This window comes from Ambystoma mexicanum, chromosome 5q (genome assembly GCF_040938575.1).
Source record: "Ambystoma mexicanum isolate Mex_15411 chromosome 5q, UKY_AmexF1_1, whole genome shotgun sequence".
In the NCBI taxonomy this organism is placed as follows: Eukaryota; Metazoa; Chordata; class Amphibia; order Caudata; family Ambystomatidae; genus Ambystoma; species Ambystoma mexicanum.
The window spans coordinates 1,282,399,804-1,282,423,213 of NC_090933.1; the positions used below are offsets into that span (position 1 = coordinate 1,282,399,804).

Sequence of the window (23,410 nt, forward strand, 5' to 3'; positions counted from 1 at the left end):
TATTCAAGAGGAAGGAGAGGAGGATGGATTCTGGTGCTCTAAACGACCGGGTAGGTGGTGTCGTTCATGGATAACCATTTTTTGGTGTTAGACCTAAAGCTTTGGAAGGTCTGGTCAGTGCGTAGATAAAGGGGAGAGCGTTCCAAGCTTGGGCTGCTTGAACAGGGAAGCTATTGCCACCAGCTATTTTCAGGTTGCAGCGTGGAACCGATATGCAGAAGGCATTGACGGACCTCGTCTGTCTAGATGAGGTTTCCATGGTGATTTTATCTTTTAAGTACTGCGCTGCAGCATTATTGATGCATTTATGCGTAGTGGAAACTAATTTGTAGTAGACCCTGTCCTTAATGGAGAGCCATTTGTGGTTCCTCCTAGTTTCAGAGATGTGATCTGTTCTGAGGGAATTATTGTGTAGGGTGCATAACTGATGTCTGGTTGGCTCCCAGAGGGGTGTGCAGCAGGAGTTCTTATAAGGGGGAGGGTGCTCTGTAGGGTGGCCCGTGGTTATAGGTGGGCAGGTTGCGGTTGCCCTAGTTGTGGGTGTGCCAGTTGCGGGGGTATTATGAATATTGTGGTTTTCCTGTCTGAATGGGGAGAAGATGCGGGTTATGGTTGAGGGGGAGAGGTACCGCAGCACGGGACAGAAGGGTAAAGAGAGGGTAAGTAATAGTAGGGTGCGTGAGGTTTACATTGCGGGTAGAAGTAGGAGGGGGAGTTTGAGGAGAGTGAGGGGATGTATGTAGAAAGCTGTGTCTAGCATGAGGGATTCCAGTTTATAACTGAAGTACTGCATTTGGGAGCAACAAGGCCTGGACGAAGATCATCCTTTAGGGAGTTTGTGGCTCTATAAAAATAGGGTGCATCCCGAGATGTGTCCCCTTCAAAACATTTGCAGCATAATCTCGAAATGGGACGAATCCACCCAAAAGCATTTACGGGTTCCGCAAACCAACTTTTGGGAAGTTTGTCCAGGCCTGGTCCTGAGCAAGCAGTATTGTAAGTCAGTACAGAGTTATAGGTGACCAAATGCAGTAATGCAGTTACATGCATGGTCATGGACAACCAAATGCAGTAATGCAGTTACATGCATGGTCATGGACAACCAAATGCAGTAGTGCAAGATAGAACAGGGTTCTCAGCAATCAAGTATGTTTATACAGTTGTAATCAGGGTACTAGCCACCAAAGTGCAGTAATGCAAGATAAAAACAGGGACCTAGGTGAATAAATGCAGCAGTGAAAGTTGCGACTGGGTCCTAGGCGCCCAAATGTGCCTAAGCAGTAATGCAAGTTAAAATAGGGTCTGAGGTGAACACATGAAATAATGCAAAATAAAACAGGCTCCTGAAGTACTCAACCAAACCAAATACACTCATGATGTTATAATCAGGATTGCTTGATTTCATTTGAGTCATTTATAGCGCATCAGAGCGGACAGACTTAACTGCATCTGGGCGCAGATGATTCCGATAAACTCCAATTTATAAATCAAGGACCGAACCGTCCGCCACATAAAAAATTGCTTGGTGTTCTTTAAAAAGATGAATCTTAATGGAATTACGAAATTGTATAAGCGTTTTCTTGGTCCTAAGCTCCCAAGGCAGGCTGTTCCATAGTCTGGAGCCGTGCACCACAACACGCGTATCTCCCCTAGCAACAAAGCGAGCGGGGGGAAGCACCAGCAGCAGTTTATCGCTAGAGGGCATCAGGGTTGGTTGACATTGCATCAGTTTCTTTTCTAGACAGGCAGGTGCCAGATTATTCAGGTATTTATACATCAGACAGAGGATCTTACAATCAATTCTGTTGGGGTGCTGTTGAGCAGCAGATCATGATGGCTACCTAGTCTTCCTACTCCGCACTTTGGCACGATCATTCTGTGGCGGCGGTGCCTGGTGCTCGTCTGAGCAGGAAACACTGGAGGGCAAACCCCTGTTGGTGGGGCGTAACATGAGCGGTCCGGGGCAGAGGTGGTTGCACCTTATGCCTTACGTTGAGGACGCGGCCTGTCTGCAGTGGTTATCAAGGTGCAGCAGTGGCCTCCCACCGGTGTGGTGCAGTGCAGGGAGCCGCTGTGTTCTCCCGCGCTTATAGTGACACCTAAATTAAAGCCTGTATCATCCTGGCAACTGTAGACTGAGCATGGTGGAAACCCCAGGTGTGCGGGGAAGGTTCCCACTGCTCCTACCGTCCTCATTCCTGGAGGCAGGGACCATGACAGAGCACTTCGGCGGCCATGGATGCGCCTCCCACCACAGGGCTGGCTAGGGCATAGTGCCAGTTCCCGCATGCTCATACGAAGGGTGAGCGATCCGATCCCTGGTTTACTGCGAGGGACATTGGTGCCTTGGCACTAGTGCGCGTGACGGTAGATCCGGCCAGTGAGGAGTGTGCGCCTCTGCCTCCTTTATTGTTATATTGCTGCCGGCAATCGAGACATTGGGCCATGGATAAATATTCTAAGATGCCCCCCCCGGTGGTAGATGGGGGCCATCACACTAACACAACACCAGTCTGACCAAGATCAACCTACTTCAGAACCATCAGCAGATCTCACACATGTGATGGAAGCCATGGCCAAAGGTTTTATGGCGGTGCATGAGAAGCTGGGTGATATGACAGCAAATGTTGCCTCGATGCGCTCACAGCTGGCAAAGGAAGTGGTGCGCATAACCGAGGTGGAGGTGCGAATCGGGGCAACAAAGAACAATGCACAAGTGCACCAAATACAGTGGCCACCCTTGCGAAAGATATAAAAGTTGTGAAAAACAAATGTGACAACCTAGAATCACGATCACGCAGGAACATTATTCACATAATAGGAGTCCCGGAAGATGCACTGTCTGGGGGCATGGAACATGCTGTGGAACGACTGCTGAAAGATCTGTTAGGAGATCCGCAACTATCCCCCTTTTTTGCAGTGGAGCGGGTCCATCGAGCCCTCACCCCAGACCGAAACCCGGGGACTTCCCTCGACCAATTATTGCAACAATCTTAAGCTACCGAGACAGAGACCACCTACTGCGCCTGGCCAGAGAAAAGAAGGACATGCGGCTGGTGTCTCAAATTATCCGGATCTTTCCAGATTTCCCGTTACTGGTGCAGCAGGAGCACCACCAGTTCATCGGAGTTAAGAAAATGTTGCGTGAACGTAACATTAAATATGCTGTTCCCGGTGCGCCTACGATTCCAATTCCGTGGTAAACTCTTCTTCTTTACGGTCCCAAATGAAGCAGCAAAGTTCATTGAAGCTATGATCCTGATTGGTAATTCCGAGGAAGATCCTGCTGTTGAGCATGCGCCAGAGTGACTGCCTCCTTCCAAGATATTGACAGATGCCTCTGCTTACTACATGAGTATATAGTATTGGACCTATCATTTTCTGCCACCACCTACTTATACATATGACTCAGTGACTCTTTTTGTAATATGTGCTGAAGCGGCAATAGTTAGCCCCATTGCAGCTGCTCAGTATACGAAACACCAGCTTTGCCACTGTCTCTGCACAGGGGTTGTGTCAAAAATACTAGCCTTAATTGAGCTAGGGACAGTTAGCTATAGTCTGTTCTATGACCTATCCAGCACATTAAGCCTTACAGACAGACCTAGGCTGCTGTCACACTGAGCGTGATTGGTTCAATTCAGTTTCTTCTTCTCTTTTTTTGAAACTCAAATGTATTTGTGTATTATCCTCATAGAAGTTTGATGTCTTGTGAACATACCATCAGTTATTTAAAGATTTGATTTTAGTATTGTAAATATTTGTTACCTTTCTGTGAAACTCATTATTATTTCTTTTAGAAGTATTGATGTAATAAAAAACTGTCTATATGAGTTTCAGAATTTGTTTTCCCCTTTTTTCTAAACAAGTATAATTTTTTTCTGTACTATTATGCTTTTGTGGTTTCGTGCCAATAACAATATACACTGCACAAGTGTAGTATGATAGGTGGTATTTCTTTATTAAATTGAATGATTTATTCGTGACAGCTACCAGTTTAGTAACTGCTGGTAGCCTTTTACTCAGTTGTTCAATACTATTCACATGGGAACACTCCATTGCTTTATTTCAGTCTACTACTCCACTTTGTTCCCGGGGTATCTGGAGTTCTTCTTTGTTCTTCTCTCTCACATATGAACGTGGATACAAAAATATATGCAAAGACCTTAACAAAACGTTTGCTTCAACTAATGTCCCTCATTATCCACAGGGATCAGGCCGGCTTTGTCCCGAGCAGATCCACATCACTTAATATCAGGCGCTTGTTCAATGTTATGCCCAGAGTAGAGCCAGCGGTGGCAGTGACCATTGATGTCCAAAAGGCCTTTGACAGGGTTTCATGGGAGTACTTACGAGTGATGCTAGGGAAAATCGGAATGAGCACCAAAATACTCCACTATATCAAATTACTACATACCCACCCGCTGGCGAGGGTTCTGGTTAATTCAATTGTGTCCGAACAATTTGTTCATGAGAGAGGCACCCGGCAGGGCTGCTCCTTGTCTCCAATCCTGTCATGATCTCTGCTTCCAAAAGATCAGGACTTGCCCGACTCCCTTGGAAGCAGACCCATAACCCCGGTTCCGAGTGCCAGCCAGTCCCAATTGGGACCTTTTGGACCCTGTCCTGGCGCCAGTGGCACCAGGCTCATAAAGATGCCCAGTCCCAGCGCTGGAAGCGCCGGGCTCATAATGCTTGGGTGGACTTGCCTGCAGCAGACCATGCTGCTTACTTACCTGCCAGTTGAGCCCCTGATCCTCTTCTGTTTGGGACTACTTTTCCTGTTGGGTGGGGCAGGAGCCACTCCCTATGTTCAGAACACTGGAACTCTTCTGGAAAGCAGGAACTCTTTTCTTACCTAGGCGAGGCTGTGGAAGGAGATACCTAAGCACTACAGGAGGCTATTTAAACCACACCCGATGGATGAATCTTGCTTTGCGTTATTCTGCATTCTCTGCAGCAGAACGCTCATCGTGTCTTCTGCTTCTGATCCTGGGCCTAATGGAACAAAGGCTTACCATCCTGGAATCCAGTCTTCAGCAGCACCTGTAAAGACAAAGAAAGAACAGGTTAGCACTACGGTCTTCAGTGGCAGCGCATCTCTTACCTGGTCCATCGGCTGTCACCAACGCCTCGCGCTGCATTCCGGCATCTGAAAGACAAAGGCTTACCTACTCTTCGCATGCTCCGGAGGTCTTCGTACTGCATTCCGGCATCTGAAAGACAGAAGCTTACCAGCTCTTTGCACGCTCCGGAGGCCTTCGGCGCTGCATCCCGCATCTGAAAGACAAAAGAAGGTGCGTTTAAAGACATTGGGCAACTTTATTACTCACGTGCCCTTACTCCTTCCCACGCCGAATCCAGTGGGTATTCCAGCACCCTTCAGCTTCTCTAAAGCTCCGAACTTGTACCTGCAAGATAAAAGGGACAGTTAGTGCGCATCGTGAAGCAGGCTACAAGCGCTTACTTACGTGCTTCCAGGCGCTTCTATTCCTCACGCGGGTTCGATCCTCAACTCTCATCAGCCCGCCATCCGCCATCGCCGGAACCCTGCAAAACAAGAGATATCATTACGAAAGACTTTTAAGACATTTGAAGTGCCCAGCACTTACCGTTCGTGCAGTTAACGACGGACAGCAGTCCTCTGAGGTCAAGAGGCCTGCACCCTTATCCAGTGAAGAAACTGGTTACGGCACCCTGCCCCGAGGCAGATGGAGAGCTCGGCGTTCACTTACCTAAGGTGAGGGTGTTAACCTTTGGGGTTCTACAGGAGAAGAGAAAGGGAAGAGGAGAGAGGCACCCAATAACCCCAGTTCATTAATCCCATATTTTCTATCTGCAGACATCTTACTCTTCGAGTCAGACATACAGTACACAGAGGTCCAGCCCAAAGAGCCAACCGTGTGTTACACATCACCTTTGAAGATACGGCATTCACCCAGTCAAGACCGGCGCCTCTGCGGGAATCAGGTGAGTGTTACAAATCCTTTTTCCCTTGGCGATCGAACCAATGGCAGACCTCATACGGGACCACCATAAGCAACATGGCATCCTGCTCACTGACCCCCCTAGATAATTTTGGTATATGCGGATGATGTATTGTTGTACATTAGGGACCCACAAATAGATATGGACCCAATCCTCCGGTATATCATGCAGTTTGGAGAAGTCTTTGGATTCACAATAAACTATTCAAAATCAGAGATCTTCCCGCTAACGAGTGTCACTAAGGAACCGAGAGGAGCCTATCCCCTCCATTGGTCCCCGGATAATATCAGGTACCTGGGAGTGGTGGTGTCGAGAAAGAGATTTGCTTTGCTGCGCGATAACTGTTTGGCGGTAGAACGACATGTGGAGGGCAGATTGACCTGGTGGAATCTTCTCCCAATCACGGTGGTGGTTAAACCGCCCCTGATGAAGATGGTACTACTGGCCAAGCTTTTATATGCATTTGCTAACATCCCACTATGGCCTGGTAAGTCCTTCTTTTCTAGAATGCATGGGATATTTGCACGGTTCTTGTAGCATTCAGGAGCTGCCTGGAAAAAGTGGTCAGATATGACTCCCCAGGCCAAATTTGCTACCTATTGGTATGATGACAAATCACCTCTGCCCCATGTCAAATTTGAAAAAGTTGCGACAGGCAAGTCAGACCCGAGAACACTGATCCTTGACCAAAAATACAGAGACAGCTGCTTGTTCGACCCTGTGGCCGCTACGATACTAGCTTGGCACTCCATCTCCATTAAGACCGGGGCTGAACGCCCATATTACAAATGGCCCCTACTGTGGAAGTTTCCTGGATTGGGACCTACATGGGACAGGACCGTTGCTTCGCAATGGGAGCACTTGGGCCATAGAGCAATGGCAGATTTATTCCCAGAAGGGAGATTTCATCAAACCGCAAACATGGCGTGAACACGCCGGCACAGCGGTGGAGCTCATGCAATATTATACGATACGCGCTGCAGTGGCGGCACAATGGCCAGACTACCCCATTGAACCACCTGAAAATGCAGAGTTGATATATGTAGCTAACTCTAGTGGAGGTTGAAGGCTCCTCTCCACATTATATAAAATGGTTTTAAATAAACTTGTGCCCTCTGCTTCTTTGGCGAGGCTCAAGTGGTCTGACGATGTGGGTACCAAACTATCAGATGTCCAGTGGAAGCAAATGTGCACACATACCAAGAAAGTAGCCTTGAATTTTAGATTCAAATGTATGCAATTTAAATTGTTAAATAGGTTGTATTACACTCTTAGGAAACTTGGTAGAATGTACCAGTCTGATGGGTAGTGCTGCGCAAGATGCCATTCATACCAAGCTGACCACATGCATAGGTTTTGGAGCTGTGCGCGCCTTGAGGATTTTTGTGACTCTATTTAAGATTCTGTTTGAGGGAGTGAGCCTCCCTATTGAATGGTCCCCATTGGGAGTGCTGTTTGAAATGTGGGCAAAGTTCCTGAATAAGAGGCTCCAATCTTTTTTGAAAGTGGGGTGCGTGATGGCCAAAAGGTGTATACTACAGAAATGGAAAGACAGTAGCCCAGCTGGAGTCCAGGCGCGGCTGCTTGCACTCACCTGAGGCCCAAGGGTTCCATGTGTTAATATCCCCGCAGAAATATCGCCCTATTTGTGCGGCGATATTAAGGCATGGAACCTGCAGGGGACACCACCGCAACCCCTGCATTCTTTTTAAAGGAGCAGGGGACACCCCCACAACCCCGTCTTCCAAACATTTTCCCCCAAAAAATATCCCCTACGGCCGTTCCAAACGACCATATATGCGGCTATATTTTTGGTGGGGATAATATGTAGTGATACCGGCCCAAGACTGTGAAGAGTCATATATTGAGTCATTGCCCCGCACCTCTAGGCCCAGAGATATATGGCCTGAGTTCAGCGCATGTCTGGCTAACCAGGCTCATACGGACCAAGTACCCATTGTATTTACTGATTTGAGATATGAAACTTGTGGTTGTGCTGTATGTGTGTTGGTTGCGCCATCCCCTCTTGACCTGCATCCAATTGATTGTATTTTCTACCCAGTCTGGTACCAAATGAAATCTGTTGTACTTTACTCCAAATTGGCAATTAAATAAACGTTTTTTTTTTTTTTATCATTTCTGTCGCTCACTGAAAGCCAGTGGAGAAGGACACAGCTGAAATTGGAGTAGATTTTGACACATTAAAAATGAGTCTGGCTGCTGCATTTTGTGTTTCCTGTAGTCTGTTCATGTGTTTCTTAGGGATGCCAGCTAGCATACTATTTCCAAAGTCTACTTGGGAATGTATTAATGCCCCCACCACAGTAGCATAATCTTCACGTGGAACATACAGAGGGGCTAATCGCAGCAGGCTGTGGGCGAACACATGCAGTATTGCAAGTCATAAGAGGTTCCTAGGTGACCAAATGCAGTATTGCAAGTTATAAGAGGTTCTTAGGTGACCAAGTGCAGTATTGCAAGTTATAAGAGGTTCCTAGGTGACCAGGTGCAGTACTGCAAGTTATAAGAGGTTCCTAGCTGACCAAATGCAGCATTGCAAGTTATAAGAGGTTCCTAGGTGACCAAGTGCAGTATTGCAAGTTATTAGAGGTTCCTAGGTGACCAAATGCACTCATGCAAGTTATAAGAGGTTCCTAGGTGACCAAGTGCAGTATTGCAAGTTATAAGAGGTTCCTTCAGGTGACCAAATGCAGTATTGAAAGTTATAAGAAGTTCCCAGGTGACCAGGTGCAGTATTGCAAGTTATAAGAGGTTCCCATGTGACCAAATGCAGCATTGCAAGTTATAAGAGGTTCCTAGGTGACCAAGTGCAGTATTGCAAGTTAGAAGAGGTTCCTAGGTGACCAAGTGCAGCATTGCAAGTTATAAGAGGTTCATAGGTGACCAAGTGCAGTATTGCAAGTTATAAGAGGTTCTTAGGTGACCAAGTGCAGTATTGCAAATTATAAGAGGTTCCCATGTGACCAAATGCAGTATTGCAAGTTATAAGAGGTTCCTAGGTGACCAAGTGCAGTATTGCAAGTTAAAAGAGGTTCCCGGGTGACCAAGTGCAGTATTGCAAGTTATAAAAGGTTCCTAGGTGGCCAGGTGCAGTATTGCAAGTTATAAGAGGTTCCTAGGTGACCAGGTGCAGTACTGCAAGTTATAAGAGGTTCCTAGCTGACCAAATGCAGCATTGCAAGTTATAAGAGGTTCCTAGGTGACCAAGTGCAGTATTGCAAGTTATGAGAGGTTCCTAGGTGACCAAGTGCAGTATTGCAAGTTATAAGAGGTTCCTAGGTGACCAAATGCAGTATTGCAAGTTATAAGAGGTTCCTAGGTGACCAGGTGCAGTATTGCAAGTTATAAGAGGTTCCTAGGTGACCAGGTGCAGTACTGCAAGTTATAAGAGGTTCCTAGGTGACCAGGTGCAGTACTGCAAGTTATAAGAGGTTCCTAGGTGACCAGGTGCAGTACTGCAAGTTATGAGAGGTTCCTAGCTGACCAAATGCAGCATTGCAAGTTATAAGAGGTTCCTAGGTGACCAAGTGCAGTATTGCAAGTTATGAGAGGTTCCTAGGTGACCAGGTGCAGTATTGGAAGTTATTAGAGGGTCCTAGGTGACCAAATGCAGTATTGCAAGTTATGAGAGGTTCCTAGGTGACCAAGTGCAGTATTGCAAGTTATTAGAGGTTCCTAGGTGACCAAATGCAGTCATGCAAGTTATAAGAGGTTCCTAGGTGACCAAGTGCAGTATTGCAAGTTATAAGAGGTTCCTTTAGGTGGCCAAATGCAGTATTGCAAGTTATAAGAGGTTCCTAGGTGACCAGGTGCAGTACTGCAAGTTATGAGAGGTTCCTAGCTGACCAAATGCAGCATTGCAAGTTATAAGAGGTTCCTAGGTGACCAAGTGCAGTATTGCAAGTTATGAGAGGTTCCTAGGTGACCAAGTGCAGTATTGCTAGTTATTAGAGGTTCCTAGGTGACCAAATGCAGTATTGCAAGTTATAAGAGGTTCCTAGGTGACCAAGTGCAGTATTGCAAGTTATAAGAGGTTCTTAGGTGACCAGGTGCAGTATTGCATGTTATAAGAGGTTCCTAGGTGACCATATGCAGTATTGCAAGTTATAAGAGGTTCCTAGGTGACCAAGTGCAGTATTGAAAGTTATAAGAGGTTCTTAGGTGACCAAGTGCAGTATTGCAAGTTATAAGAGGTTCCCATGTGACCAAATGCAGTATTGCAAGTTATAAGAGGTTCCTAGGTGATCAAGTGCAGTATTGCAAGTCATAAGAGGTTCCTAGGTGACCAAATGCAGTATTGCAAGTTATAAGAGGTTCCCATGTGACCAAATGCAGTATTGCAAGTTATAAGAGGTACCTAGGTGACCAAGTGCAGTATTGCAAGTTATAAGAGGTTCCTAGGTGACCAGGTGCAGTACTGCAAGTTATAAGAGGTTCCTAGCTGACCAAATGCAGCATTGCAAGTTATAAGAGGTTCCTAGGTGACCAAGTGCAGTATTGCAAGTTATGATAGGTTCCTAGGTGACCAAATGCAGTATTGCAAGTTATAAGAGGTTCCCATGTGACCAAATGCAGTATTGCAAGTTATAAGAGGTACCTAGGTGACCAAGTGCAGTATTGCAAGTTATAAGAGGTTCCTAGGTGACCAGGTGCAGTACTGCAAGTTATAAGAGGTTCCTAGCTGACCAAATGCAGCATTGCAAGTTATAAGAGGTTCCTAGGTGACCAAGTGCAGTATTGCAAGTTATGATAGGTTCCTAGGTGACCAAATGCAGTCATGCAAGTTATAAGAGGTTCCTAGGTGACCAAGTGCAGTATTGCAAGTTATAAGAGGTTCCTAGGTGACCAAGTGCAGTATTGCAAGTTATAAGAGGTTCCTAGGTGACCAGGTGCAGTACTGCAAGTTATAAGAGGTTCCTAGGTGACCAGGTGCAGTACTGCAAGTTATGAGAGGTTCCTAGCTGACCAAATGCAGCATTGCAAGTTATAAGAGGTTCCTAGAGGACCAAGTGCAGTATTGCAATTTATGAGAGGTTCCTAGGTGACCAGGTGCAGTATTGGAAGTTATTAGAGGGTCCTAGGTGACCAAATGCAGTATTGCAAGTTATGAGAGGTTCCTAGGTGACCAAGTGCAGTATTGCAAGTTATTAGAGGTTCCTAGGTGACCAAATGCAGTCATGCAAGTTATAAGAGGTTCCTAGGTGACCAAGTGCAGTATTGCAAGTTATAAGAGGTTCCTTTAGGTGACCAAATGCAGTATTGCAAGTTATAAGAGGTTCCTAGGTGACCAGGTGCAGTACTGCAAGTTATGAGAGGTTCCTAGCTGACCAAATGCAGCATTGCAAGTTATAAGAGGTTCCTAGGTGACCAAGTGCAGTATTGCAAGTTATGGGAGGTTCCTAGGTGACCAAGTGCAGTATTGCTAGTTATTAGAGGTTCCTAGGTGACCAAATGCAGTATTGCAAGTTATAAGAGGTTCCTAGGTGACCAAGTGCAGTATTGCAAGTTATAAGAGGTTCTTAGGTGACCAGGTGCAGTATTGCAAGTTATAAGAGGTTCCTAGGTGACCAAATGCAGTATTGCAAGTTATAAGAGGTTCCTAGGTGACCAAGTGCAGTATTGCAAGTTATAAGAGGTTCTTAGGTGACCAAGTGCAGTATTGCAAGTTATAAGAGGTTCCTAGGTGACCAAATGCAGTATTGCAAGTTATAAGAGGTTCCTAGGTGACCAAATGCAGTATTGCAAGTTATAAGAGGTTCCCATGTGACCAAGTGCAGTATTGCAAGTCATAAGAGGTTCCTAGGTGACCAAATGCAGTATTGCAAGTTATAAGAGGTTCCCATGTGACCAAATGCAGTATTGCAAGTCATAAGAGGTACCTAGGTGACCAAGTGCAGTATTGCAAGTTATAAGAGGTTCCCAGGTGACCAGGTGCAGTATTGCAAGTTATAAAAGGTTCCTAGGTGACCAGGTGCAGTATTGCAAGTTATAAGAGGTTCCTAGCTGACCAAATGCAGCATTGCAAGTTATAAGAGGTTCCTAGGTGACCAAGTGCAGTATTGCAAGTTATGATAGGTTCCTAGGTGACCAAATGCAGTCATGCAAGTTATAAGAGGTTCCTAGGTGACCAAGTGCAGTATTGCAAGTTATAAGAGGTTCCTAGCTGACCAAATGCAGTATTGCAAGTTATAAGAGGTACCTAGGTGACCAAGTGCAGTATTGCAAGTTATAAGAGGTTCCTAGGTGACCAGGTGCAGTATTGCAAGTTATAAAAGGTTCCTAGGTGACCAGGTGCAGTATTGCAAGTTATAAGAGGTTCCTAGCTGACCAAATGCAGCATTGCAAGTTATAAGAGGTTCCTAGGTGACCAGGTGCAGTACTGCAAGTTATGATAGGTTCCTAGGTGACCAAATGCAGTCATGCAAGTTATAAGAGGTTCCTGGGTGACCAAGTGCAGTATTGCAAGTTATAAGAGGTTCCTAGGTGACCAAATGCAGCATTGCAAGTTATAAGAGGTTCCTAGGTGACTAAGTGCAGTATTGCAAGTTATGATAGGTTCCTAGGTGACCAAATGCAGTCATGCAAGTTATAAGAGGTTCCTAGGTGACCAAGTGCAGTATTGCAAGTTATAAGAGGTTCCTAGGTGACCAAGTGCAGTATTGCAAGTTATAAGAGGTTCCTAGGTGACCAAGTGCAGTATTGCAAGTTATGAGAGGTTCCTAGGTGACCAAGTGCAGTATTGCAAGTTATGAGAGGTTCCTAGGTGACCAAGTGCAGTACTGCAAGTTATGAGAGGTTCCTAGGTGACCAAGTGCAGTATTGCAAGTTATAGGTGATGCAATGCAATACCACAGTTGTAAGCAGGGCAGGTTTCTAGGCAACCAAATATAGTAATTAAGTTGTAAGCCTGCTCTTATTCAGTAGTTCACGGTAAAGCAGGGTCCTGGGCAAGAAATGCTGAGCATAGAACAGTAATTATGCATGGATTGAAAATAGAAATGGTCAATGTGGGCCGATGTTAAAGGTCAAAGCACTGCCAAAGAGCATGAACGTCACGCGGCAGTTTGATGCACGAGGGGTCTGAACGCTGGGTAGAGGATGGGAAGTAGGGAGACGTATAAGGACCAAGACCAGACCAGGCCCAAATAGGTCCAAACAGGCCTTGTCCTTTGCTTAGATAACCTTTGCTGTGGACGCCATGCACGAGGATTCCTGCGGATTGGTGATAAATGGATTCACCGCCGGTGGGCCCATGGAGGAATCGCCTGGGACTAAGATGGAGGGGTGAGTGTCAGGGACAGGTACTTAGTGCAGACAATCATGGAGATGGATGGTGGCCTAGTGTAGCTGGTGCCAGCCTCCCCCTCTGGAGCGAGCCGCTGATGGTGTCAGGGGTCTCTGAAGGTGGAGGCTGGAAGGTGACCATGGATTCTGGGTCTTTTGAAGATCTACTCAATCCCATGTTCACGTGACTGGCTGTGGCCAATGAAGGAATGCCTGGGCTTAAGATGGAGAGCTGGAGGACAGAGCCAGGCGCTTACTGCAGACAATAAGTGGATGCATGGAGGCCTTCGGGAGGGGGGCTGGAGCCTCCTCCACGGAGTGAGCCTCTGCACCCACTGGTGTCCGAGTCACAAGTACTGAATGTTCCTTATGTTTATCTAAGGAATGGAATGTGCAAGGGTCACTTTCACCTTCTTGGTGCTAATAAACTGATGGCCCTTCCTGTCCCCAGCTGCCTACTGTAGAATGAGACCAACACAAGGCAGAGTGCTTGCAGTCATAGGGGTCCTCCAGAGGAAAAGGGCAGGTGCTTTGCCCATACAGGACTGTGTATATGATGTTTAGAGACCAGAAAAGTCACCAACAACCAAAAACCTCAAATAAAAACATGGCGGTGAGATGAGTTGCGATAGCACTATCTCGACATATGACCGGGACATAGACCTGAGCCTGTCAAGGGAGTAGGCGACTGATCCCAACCTCAAGCAGGAGGCCTACCAGGGCAATTACCAGAGCCAGTACTACCCCAGGGGTGGGATGAAGGAGTTGGGAGGTCCCCAGTTTCTGCGCTCCCTTTATTTACCTGGTCACAAATAAACAGTACCACTGTCACTCACCCAGTGCTTGCCTTACACTGCGCTGGTCAAAGTTCTCTCATTTCCTTTTTGGAACCACAATGCCCAGAAACCATGGCAGCGAGAGATGAAACACCCGGCCCACGAGAGAGAGAAGCGTGGAGGTTCCTGTATCAGAACACGAACTCTGAATGCAACAACGATTACACCGAGACGCCACCACGAAATGCTGCCAAACCCGCTTTGAGAAAGGGGTGGGGGCTTAAAGGAGATTTTATAACCTCACGCCTGTACTAGTAATGTATGCACCGTAAGGAAGCTTAATATCTCTTCTAGCAGTTTTTTCTGAAGCACCTAAATCTTGTGCTGAAGAAATTTTGGACAGCCAACATACAGTGAATTTCAATAACCCAGTTTAGATCCAATTATTGCACGAGAGATGGTAGACATGTGATCGGTAGAGAGGAATGGACGGATCTGCTCAAATAGACTCAGCTAGTAGGAGGTGTTAGTCACAGACTGGTTTACTTGAATGGAGAAGGCTAACAATGGCTCCGGATTAATACCTAAAGTTTTAACTTTGTTTAAAGTGGTAATACTTCCACAGCCTCCAGCTGGTTGTGATGTTCGAGCACTCGAGTTGATAAGAGGGTAAACCTGCATCCGCTCAGTTTACACGGGGTTAAGACTAAGCCAGTTATCTTGCATCCAGGTCTCAACAGTTGGGTGTCATCAGCAGAACACTGACATTCAATATCCGTCTGAGCGAGGAGGTCCTGAAAAGGCTTCACGTAGATTTTGAACAACAATGGTGACGGAGCCGATCCCTGAGGAAATCCACATTTTGAAACCTGAAGGTCAGTAGCCAGACTATCCTGGATTAGGCAAAAACTGTGTGCCATGATAAAAGAGACAAACACATGGAGCGTGGACTTAGAGACATTAGTCGCTGATTAAAGACCATCTGGGGAAGTAGCTGGTCATCCAGCGTGTCAAGCGCCGACGAGAGGGTTAGCATGATAACTAGCAAGATGTCATTCTTATCCAACTTCCAGAGAATCCCTCTGTCATGTCCAAGAGGGCTGTCTCTGTTTCATGAAAAGGACAGAATCCTGATTGACAGGGCCCCAGTATCTTAAAATTGTGTAATTGCAAGGACACAATCTGTTCAATAAGCTTCATAAGGAAAGGGATATTGGCAGTCGGCAGATTGTAACCCACCTGATCAGGGTTCGTAGTTGATCTTTTAGAACACAAGGGATCCAAGAGCTCTTCAGCACAGGAGGGATAAAGCCAAAAGACAGAGAAAGATTCCCGAAATGGACAAACAAAGGGACTTCAATTGAGTCTTGAATGATAAACATCTTGCATAGATTTCCGGGGCAGGGAGAAGGGCTCTTGGCCTTCACGACTGACCTGGGAGACTATCTCGAATTCAAACTCAGGTAGAGATGAATTTAAGGGGTTGTTCACTGTGCAAGAGTCACAGTCCTCCGCAGGTGATGCAAACCAATGGTTGCACGAGTCTGTTGAATTTTATTAACCAGAGCTGGAAGAATGTCTCGAAGCCAGGCAGTCAAAACTGGATGACTAGGTTTAGGGCGACGTGAGGTACGAAAGATAACTTTATGTGAATTTCCAGTAGGATTGTTTTGTTTAGCAGAGTAGTATACTTTTTAGCTATCAAATATCGGCTTCATGCAGTTCATGATTAACGTCTGATTTATTTTCTCCCATGTATGCCAGCGTTTCCTGAGTTCAACGCAAACCAGGGGTGACCCTGGGTTGCTTATTGGCCTTGCAATTATACTTCGCTGTTCCTAGTGGGGCTAAGGAACCAGTAGGGTCAGAAAAGATTTTGTCAAAGATGTTTACTTGTTGGCTGAGATCAGAGTCTAGATACATATTTTAAATGCTAAGTGAATTAAGGGCAAGGTGGAATCTAGAATTTAATATGGATAGTTTACGCGTTTGTTTAAACAAACGAGCACTGGCCACGAATATATTGGCTCTGCTGCGGGATCTTCATAAAAAGGAATGCATGTATGGTCAGTCCAGTAAAGATCTATATTCGAAATGCGGGATAAAGAAATGTTTTTACATGCGATCAAGTCTGACTGTTGAGCGCCATTATGTGTTGGCTCTGTGTTTCATAGAGAATCGCCTGCAGTGCCCAGATCAGTCTTAAGAACCTCTGAGGAGACGTCAGATTCATCGTTGGCCCAAATGTTAAAGTTGCCAAGACTTAAAGGCTTATTTCATTCAACCGAGAGAGATAGAAGAAAGACTGTAAACTGTTCCACGAAGAGAGGTTTGGAATTTGCGGGAGGACGATGAATAGAGCAAGTGTTGAAGTCGGGGAAAGGTTAAGCTTGCCATAGAAAATCTCAATTGAAGTGGGATTAGCAGTATTGAGGTGTCACGGCTTCGGAACGGATTTAAGAATGGTAACCACACTAGTGCCTCTGTTAACTGGTCTGCCAAGGATAAGCAATGAATAGTCAGTGGGCGCGACTGCGGATTTAACATGGGCAGGGGTATCATTGAACCCGAGACTTTGTGATGAACATAACATCGATAATAAGATAGTGGATACATGAGTCATGGCCACTGTGGATCAACCTTTGATTAAAGAGCACTGCAGTGAGTAAATTGAGAACCAGTAACTGCATAAAATGAGGGGCAGGTGATAAAAAGGCTAGAGGGTCTGATACAATCCTTGGCAAGATTCCAAAGGAATGATTTGGGTTCCAAATACGTAATGCAATTTTGTCTAATCTTTTTCACGTAATCATATGTGAATGGTCGTTAAGAGCCGACTATACAATTTCCAGCATATTAGTTAATAAGATGGTACTTACAAAACATAAGTCGAGAGTGCATGAGGATCCGAGTTCAGGAGGGGATTCAGTGAGAGAGAGCAACCTGTCGACGAAGCGGGCCAAACCAGCCTAACAGGCTTCGCGACCTTTAAGCCCTGCGGGCGCTGGGTTACTGCGTCTAAATTTGGTGCTGCTGCAAATGTAGACGGGAAAGGTAGTTTGCCAAGAGAGTTTAAGCCAATACTATAATGTAGGAGGTACTAACGAGCAAAGTAACAGACGAATAAATAAAAGTGTGTCCCATTGATCAGAGGACCTCTAAATTGAAGAGGTAGGTGTGCAAGTAATTATGTTACAATCCCAATATCAATAGAGGAAACCAGGCCCCACTCGGTGTCAGAACCGGCAACAGTGTAACAAGTGATTGGACCAGGGAAGCCGGTGAGCATGCTACCCAATCGAATAGGGGTTAGGTGGCCTAACCACCAGAAGGGCAATATAAAAAGAAGCGAGTGTAGTTTGGACCGTGCATTGTTCAGGTGAGGCTAGGTGGGGTGGAGGCAGACCAAGAGACCATGCAGAGGAAGGACGGTGGAGTGGAGAGTGGAACTACGGTTTGTTAAAGGGGGGGTAGTGGATGTGAGTGAAAGTGGTACTTAAGTGTGAGAGTGTGTGCGTGGTTAGTGAAAGAGTAGAAGGGTGAGTGAGTCAGAGTGAGAAGTGAGAAGTGTGGATGAGTTGGTGAAAGGGGATGAATGTATGTGGGAGAAGTAGTGGGGAGGAGAATGGAGAGTGGAAAGTAGTAGATAGTCGAGGAGAGGGCATAGTCCTGGAGAGGGGAAAGTGGAAGTCATGAACCTCAGGGACAGGCACTCAAAGGCATGAAAGAGGAAGACTACGTGAAATTGAGCAGCTGACAAGGCACCACGTACCATTGTGAGAACCAGACTTCTCCTCAGATTAGGATAGGTGCCACCCAAAAGCACCCCAGAGGGAGAGAGTTAGAGACGGCTGAGGCCTGTCAGCCATCACTACAATCAGTATTCCAGAAACTAGGAAGCCTGGGCGAGGATGGTGGGATGCCCATGAGACTGTCCCCACACTGTCCCCACACACCATCAAGGTTCAGGTTAATTTAATATGAATTATTGGTATGCTTAAGGACACCGATGACAGAGATCAGCACCTTACGATACTCACTGAAACCATGTTCGATAATGCTCATGTCCAATTGTCATCGGTGGTCATCTTGTAGGGAGAGGATGTGTCCAACCAGTCCCTGGATGAGGGAGAAGGGTACATGGCAGACATGCTGGATTGGACCCACTTCATAAACCACCTTCTATACCCAAGGGGAGCCCCCAGGAGACAGTCAAAACCAGAAATGGAAAAACTAAACACTAGTCTCCCAACATGAAGATGGGAATGAAAACCCAGGATTCCAAGCTGGTCACAGCATCTGGAAATGCCAAGCTGGTTCCAGCATCTGGAAATGCCAAGCTGGTCCTGACACTCTGGAATGCCAAGCTGGTCCCGTCACCTGGAAATGCCAAGCTGGTCACGGCATCTGGAAATGCCAAGCTGGTCCTGACACTCTGGAATGCCGGTACGAGTTCATTCATCGCCCGTTTTTTTTTTCACACCACTAATTGACAAAGTGTTTTTGCTGAAAAAGATAATTGAAAAAAATGGGGGGAGTGCATATAAGGGGTAGGGTTGGGTGGTGTATAGGGAATAAATAATGGGGAGCAGCAGTTTGGGGGGGCAATTTGATATTTTTCAGGGAAAGAAATTCGGCAAACAGTGCCACAGAAAAGAAACGAGCGATGAATAAACATAGAACCAGAATGCCAAGCTGGTCCTGATAGCCTGGAATGCCAAGCTGATCCTGATACTCTGGAATGCAAGGCTTACCCTGATACCCTGCAACATAAAGCTGGTCCTGATACCCTGCAATGCCAAGCTGGTCCTGATAACCTAGCACGCCAAGCTGGTCCTGATACACTGGAATGCCAAGCTCGTCCTGCTACCTTGGACTGTCCCCCTCCCCCTTAAGCACTCCCTTATTCACCCCTTCTAAAGAAGCCCTCAGCCGATCCATCCTCTCCGGCTAACTATCGCCCTATCTCCATCACTCCTTTCCTGGGCAAACTCGTAGAAAAGCTGGCCATCTCACAGCTTAATCTTCATACTGAATCTGTTGGTTGCCTCCATGACCACCAGTCTGTCTTCAGAGCTGCCAGAAACACGGAAACTGCTCTCCTGAACACCTGTGAATCCATGCTCTCCAATCTTGACTCTAATATCCATTCTGTCATAATTCTCCTTGATCTATCCTCTGATTTTGACACAGTCACCCATGCCATCCTGCTCAAATACCTCTGTGACAAACTGGGTATCACTGATCAGGCCCTGGCCTGGTTGCCCTCATTTCTCACTGACCAACCCTCTCAGGTCCAACTGGGGTCTTTCCTCTCTTCTATCTCTCTCTCTACTTGTGGTGTTCCCCAGGGGTCTAACGTCGCTCCATGGCTGTTCAACCAATACCTGCCACCTCTTACCCACTGCATCGCTACCTTCTGCTCCAATTTTCAACGTTATGCAGATGACACTCAGCTCTCTTTCAGGCTCCCGTCAGCCATCTCCGCTCCTTCTTGCATACCAGACTGTCTGACCACTATTCAGGAATGGTGTGCCTCCAGCGATCTCTTCCTTAATGCCAGTAAGACTCGGATCCTCCTCACTGGGACACCTGCTCCCTCCTTTCCTCTCGCTCTGGCTGCCCACTCTGGGCCCTCTTCCTGCTCCTTCCTGTGAGGCTAAGAACCTCAGTGTCAATTTCGACTCCACCCTCTCCTTCTCCCATCACATTTCTGACGTCTCTAAGAAGTCAAACTGTCAGCTGCACTTTCCCCCAGAAGCTCACTGTCTCCAGAGCTCTGGTCCTCTCTAGGCTGCCCTACTGCAACAGCCTCTTTCTAAATCTGCCTGCCTCTACTCCTCGACCTTTACAACTTATCCGGAACAGGACTGCAAGACTTGTCCTTGGCCTCAAGCCAAGGGATTGTATATCTTCAGCACTGAAATCTCTTCACTGGCTCCCCATGGCTGCAAGGATCAAGTTAAAGACCCTCTGCATCGTCCACATGGCTTTCTGAGGTTTGGACCACTCTACCGCCAACTTTCTCTTCTAACACGTCTTCCTTCTCGAGCTCTCCGCTTAACCACCTCCAACTCTCTGAGGATCAGGCACTTCTCCAAGCAGAGAATTGGGGGAAGATCTCTCTCCTCGGCTGGGGCCTCCCTCTGGAACAGCCTCCCTGCCTCTCTCAAGCTTGAGCAGAACCACCTCAAGACCTTCCTTTTTGCTTCCCTTTTCTCTCTTCCTCTCCCCTGCTGATGTACCTGACTGCTCCGCTCACTGGTCACCTGGACACCCTCTGAACTCGGGCCCAGCTCTTGCTTGTCCTGCTGCCCTCGCACTGCCTCCGGGCTCCCCCAGCACTTAATGGCCTGTCCCTACATCTCTGCAGTCTCTTCTCACCACACTTTGAGCCACCTGCTGGCTGCACTTATTGAGTTACCTGCTCTTCTCAACCCCCCTCCCCCGTGCCACTTCGCCCCTTCCCTCTTCCCCACACTTGTGCGATCTGAATGGCACAAGGCCTAGTGAGATATTGTTTTTCCTCCCTTTGTTTCCCCCTCCCTGTCCTGTTGCGTCTAGAAACACGAGTGTACAGGCACGTTATAAATGCCATATTATGTCATATCATATAATTCAGGCTCCCTTCCGCAGCGTCTGTCTTCCAGAGAATAATGGATACCAACCAGGAAAGGTAGAGGTAGAGAGCCTTTCAGGGTGACCTCCTAGACTACTGGCAAGCCATACAGAGCCACACACTAACCTCAGGCCTTGTGCTAGACCAGCCTTGGGCTCATGTGCTTCACTAATGTCTCACTTTGAAGGAGGGCCCGCTCCCCCAAGCTTCAGGCTTCAGTCTGCCAGTGTACCTGCTCCTCTCTCTTGCCAGGAACTGGCAGACCACCTTTTGCCACTTCCACCTGAAGGTCCCCTCGTCACCCATGCCCCCTACTGCCAATGTGCGCTCTCTTCTCTCTAACCAGGAAGAAGCGTGCCCCTTTTTACACAAGGCAATGCTAGCCTATGCATGGGCCACCACATATGGTAAGGCATATGTTTGGGGTAGAGAGCTCTGCCTTCTTACTGATCACAATCCATTGCTTCATTTCATTACTTCAGGTGTCACCAAAGAATCCACACACAGGTTGGCATGGCTGGCACCAAACCTGCAGGAATTCTCTCTGGCTATCGACCACATACCTATGTGGAAGAATAACCAGGCAATGGGTGTCTGCCTGTAGGATCCACTAAAATTCAGTGAAAACATTACGTCCATAGACGACAAGTGCATCGCGTCAATAGTGGAAGATGTCGTCAGTGGCGCAGTCAATAACCCGAGCAAGAAAGTATGGTAAGTTTCACAAGCGCAGACCATATATGACAGAGATACCCAATTGGCCACAACTATACAGGTGGATGTTCATGCACATTACTGCAGAAGATGAGTTAGTAATGCCGAAATGACAAGTGACTTCCTCGAAAGGGAGTGGGACAGACTGTCTGTAATTAATCAATTCCGGGGAACCAGTGGTCCAGGGGTGATTATCGGTTTCTAAACCATCATTCAGCCCCACACCTCTAGTACACCAGAAGGGATCCGAACAGATTGGAAAAACAAGCAAATTATAAATCTCCTTGGCCACTTTTGGTAACATCAACGGACCGGCAGGCTTATCTCCGAAAGGTCATCGATCGTTGGTTAGTTGCAACACAGCAAAAATACAATTATTACATAGCGATAAAAGGGACTGTCCGATCAAGGTTGCATAAAACTATCTACTTTATTATTATCACAACAAAGTTTTAGCACACTACGAAATAAAAACGAACCATGTAAAGGAATGCCGACGACAGACAGTTTCAAAGAAGGAAAAGGGATCCACTCTGGAAACTGGCAGGAGGGTAGTCGGTATAGTAATTAATCAGAAAAGTTCAAGGATACTTGGTTTCAACACAAAGGGAGCAATGGGTCATAAAATGCCACTAGGGCCCTGCAGAGAAGAACCAGGGGGAAAAAAACACAATTTTCCCTTGTACTTGTGGGTGTTCTTCGTGCTCGACATGGTCGAGTCCGTTTCCGTTTCCGGGCGCTTTGCAGCTTCAGCAAAGAGTTCAAGGTGGTAGACAGCTGTGGGTATCAGGCAGCAGGCAGTTTGGTAAGCGAAGCTGGATGAATGGCTACAGGCTGGCCAACACAGCGGCTCAGGTTCCGAAGAACTGGTCAAAGTGTCTTGGATGGCTTTAGTGACTGCAGCATAACAACAGTCAGCGGTGCAGTCGGTTGCCGCTCGAGGGGCTCGAAAATGTCCTTTAAGGCAGACGTCGGTAGATGCTTGTCTATTAACTCCTTCTAGTTTCTTCACTGGGCTTGTGTCGTCCTTTAAGGCGGACAGTCCAAAGCTGAGGAGAGTGTTGCAGGCTGCTGCCTTGTTCTTAGTTTGGTTCAGAGACTCTCTGGCACTTCCCACCTAGGAAGCTTGCTGCAGAGCCTAGCAGGGCACACTGTGTGTTCTGGAGCTGTGGAGTGTCCTCTGGATTTGGTAACTCCCTCTATTCCCTGGGAGATGTTTTGGGGAGGGTTCTTGCTTCCCTCTGGGAGGTCCTGGTCTTCCTTCACTGGCGCAAGATGTAAGGCAGATTGTACCTTCAGCCAGGGTCCAATGCTGAGTTCTTCTTGTCTGCTTTTGGTGAAGTCTTCAGGTGATCTGGCCAAAAGAGGGGCATGACCCTCTTTTAAAGCCAAATGGACCATAGGATTTGGTGTAGGCTAAGCCTACCTTAATGAACCAATCCTGGGTCCCCACCAACAATCTCCTGTATGCATGCGATCATATGCAGAGTGTTTTGCAATAGAAAAGGTAAAGGGGTGAAAACATGTAATACTAAGTCCCACCAAGCTTCCCATCTGTTGTGGATCAAAGGGTCTCCCTGGTCAATGGAGCTCTCTGTCATTCCTGATTAAAGCACCAGGTCTCCCTTGAACCTGCAGCAAGATCAGACTTTCTGGCACCGTCAATCCACATATTCGTGCCTTCTGAATGGGGTCCTTCTGCAGGGATGACTGCTGTAATACACGCAGTCCCAGACATGACATTTCACTGTCAATCGATACTAAGGGCGGCAGCTAGCTTCAGTTTGACACAATACATGTGAAAGGTTGTTGGGGTTTCCTATCTCCATTGTTAACTTCTCTCCTGTCGCCTCTGTCTCCTTTGATAACCTCTGCAGCCATGCCCCATATGGGCCTGTTTGAAGTACACTCTATTAGTGTGTTATTTATGTTAGTCGCTGTTAATCGTTGCCACCTGCTACAGAGCAAAACGAAATTACAGCAGAGATCAATGGAGCCTTTAGTTAAT

The 23,410-nt window shown here is 46.9% G+C and overlaps 1 protein-coding gene across 1 annotated transcript in view; it reads right to left on the reverse strand.

The window, feature by feature from the left end:
- Positions 1-16,997, reverse strand: part of PLEC (plectin) — a 1,447,724-nt gene extending 1,430,727 nt beyond the window's left edge. The window contains exon 1 of the mRNA XM_069621862.1: positions 16,949-16,997. The gene's annotated coding sequence lies outside the window, so the exon portion shown is untranslated. The remainder of the gene's footprint in view (positions 1-16,948) is intronic.
- Between the last annotated feature and the right edge of the window lie 6,413 nt (positions 16,998-23,410).